Raw genomic sequence first — 2,744 nt, 5'->3', positions numbered from 1 at the left:
TGCTCGAGAACCTGTGAATCTTTACGCCCCCGGCCCCGCCTTCCCGTGTTTGGGAGCTTCGTTAGTGCCTGGGTCTTTCATGGATTCAAACGAATCCAGGGAAAGAAATCCTATGACAATTAGTGCGATCGATAAGGGCCCGACGGAGGCTTAGGGACTTTGGTGTTTCTGGTGCAGGCCCCAGTCCCAGTGTGAAGATCCCAGCAAGCACAGAGCCGATAGGGCCAGTTAGTCAGTGGCAATGATCGCACCGTGTTCGAGGATGTCGCTTGAGAGACGAGCAGGGAAGAGCCGAGGTAGCGGTATAGCAGTGACAAGACGTATGCTGGACTATCCGGATCGAAGCAGTGATATCGTGGTGTTCTTCTCTCTCCTCCTGGTATTGCCCAGCGCACTCGAGGCTATGGTCAAACTCAGAGGCTGATGTAGCCAGTCGATAAGACAGAGACCGCGGTGTGAGATTTCGGAGGGGAAACGCGGACAGCAGTGGTGGGAGAGATGGACGTTGGGGGCGGCGACGGGAGAAAGTGGACAGGCACTGAACCAAATAAGGCCTGGAAGGCGCCAGTGAAAGTGACGGGTCTGTGGGTGACGGATGGTGCAGGGGTCCCAGGGTCGCACAAGCATTGGTGGGCAAGAAGAGTACCTGCGGAAGGTACTGTACGGAAGGTACTCTACGGAAGGTACTGTACGGAAGGTACAGTAAGTACCTAGGCAAGCGCAGTACTCGTAGTACCTACTTACCTTGCTACTTGGTGAGAAGGTGAGGAAGGGGGAGGGGGGGTAGATCCGCGAAGCCAAGTAGCGCCAATGTGGAGAAACAGAGACAGGGGGCAGGGGCCGGGCCAGAGGGCCAGAGGGCCAGCCAGAAGCTGGGATGAGGGGTGGCTTGGAAGCTTCAAGGGGGACTAAGCTATGGTAGAGACGTGTTCGCGAACGCCAACTGACAAGCTAATAGGAGTAGGGGGCGTTTCTTCCACGAGCTGGACCTAAGAAGCAAAGGTAGGAAGAAGGTATGCGCATGGGCTGATAAGGGTATGAACGTGCCATGCGGGGGTCTCACTTCATCATACCTACCTATGAAGCGAGCTGGACTAAGGGGGTGGTTTTGGTCCTGCGATACCGACCTTACCTGCCAAAGGTAGGGTGCCATCGACAGTACCTGAATTCAAATAAGAACAGCTGATCTTCTCCGCCCATGGAAAGATTAATTCAAGCGGGTGAAGAGGGGGGAGGAGAAGGCCAAATGCGACAGAAGAGATGGAGAGGGGAGATGGAGAGGGGAAGAGGGCGGGGGGAGAAGCAGCAAACAAATGGGCCACAATTGGGTCTCACGAGCCGTGGTACCTCAATGGGATGTGGTACGCGGTGCGACTTGTAGCTCTGGCTCGCATATTTGTCTTTTCCAAATGCTGACGATAAATGTCTCTGTCACTCGGAGGGTTTTGCTCATTACTGTGTGTGTAACGGACGGGTGGCCTGGCGGAAGGCCTCATTGCGCGAGCTTTCTCGTCTTTGGGTGCAATGCTGATTCAATAGTAGACGTGTCGTGTCGCCGATAATACCGTCTGCCCTTTGCTCCGCCGTGGCCAGGTGGGGAGGGCCATGGGGGTGGGGGTGGGAGGTCAGAGGCAACTGTTGGCGAGATGGAGGTCCCCGGCGTTGAGACGATGCCGCGAGATGAGTATGGGCCAGAAGGGTCCTCGGCAATTTTTTTTTTCTACCGTCGGTCCACGATGACCAGAATTTGTTCCTCGGCAGGTCTAGTGTGCTTGCCACTATTGTACAGGCTCGACTCACTTGCGGTTCCAAGCCACAAGCTCGCTACCTATGTAGCTAAGTACGGAGCGGAATGAGCATTGACCGCGGAAACACATGGTCAATGCCGCGGGACCCTTGGACCTGGCGTTCGAGGCGAAAAGCAGCATGTCTGTGGTCCATACTCAGTCCATCCCTTTGAAACCGAATTCAGTCTCAGCACAAGCAAGCGCCCCATAAGCCGTATACCGCCTTCATATCAGGTATAGCGCCGCTACCTGTCGCCACTATCCTCAGTACATGGAGTCCTGTCTTATTCTAACGTAATCCACCTAGATATTCTCACTATACCCCGGTACGCCTGATGTCATTAGGTATCCTGCGGTACTGTTTCTTGTTGTGAATGTATTGTGGGCTGATTCTATATTTTCATTGGTTGCTAAGCTCATTTCTGCCATGTTTATCGGGCCCATCTGGTACGTACTTTTGTACTGAGGTCGAATTCGGTTTCAGAGGGATGTGCTGAGGTCCGTACCTGGTAAACCCTCGTCTACGTCTAGGGTTCAGTCGAGTCAAAAGAGGCTGAGAGGTGTGGGTGATCAGTCATCGCCTCCGTTGTCAGCGGACGTGTCAAGCTCGCTTCCCGGACTGAGGAGGAAATGCCGTTGTTTGCGTCCATTTCTGATGCCAGCGTCGCACTAACGTCATGGGGTTAAGCTGTGGTGCTAGCGCCCGGCGTCGAAGGCGGGACGAGGTTACTCTGTCGGGCCATGATGGGACGGCTGCGCAGCGCTAACATCGGTCGCTGCTAGGCCCGAGCTACAGCGCTTGAGGGGGCAAGGGGGGGAGCGGGAGGGGGGGGGGGGGGGGGGTTGGAGGTTAAAGCGAACCGCCAAAAGGTGAGAACAGAGGGGGGGTAAGGGTCGCCCGGAGGCGGAGGACTTTGGGGTGTCGCGGCGAGGACAGGGAAGGGGGACCTGAGGGAA

Source organism: Verticillium dahliae, genomic scaffold (genome assembly GCF_000150675.1).
Source record: "Verticillium dahliae VdLs.17 supercont1.2 genomic scaffold, whole genome shotgun sequence".
Lineage (NCBI taxonomy): Eukaryota > Fungi > Ascomycota > Sordariomycetes > Glomerellales > Plectosphaerellaceae > Verticillium > Verticillium dahliae.
The sequence above is the reverse complement of the archived record's forward strand: the minus strand, read 5'-3'. Positions refer to the sequence as shown.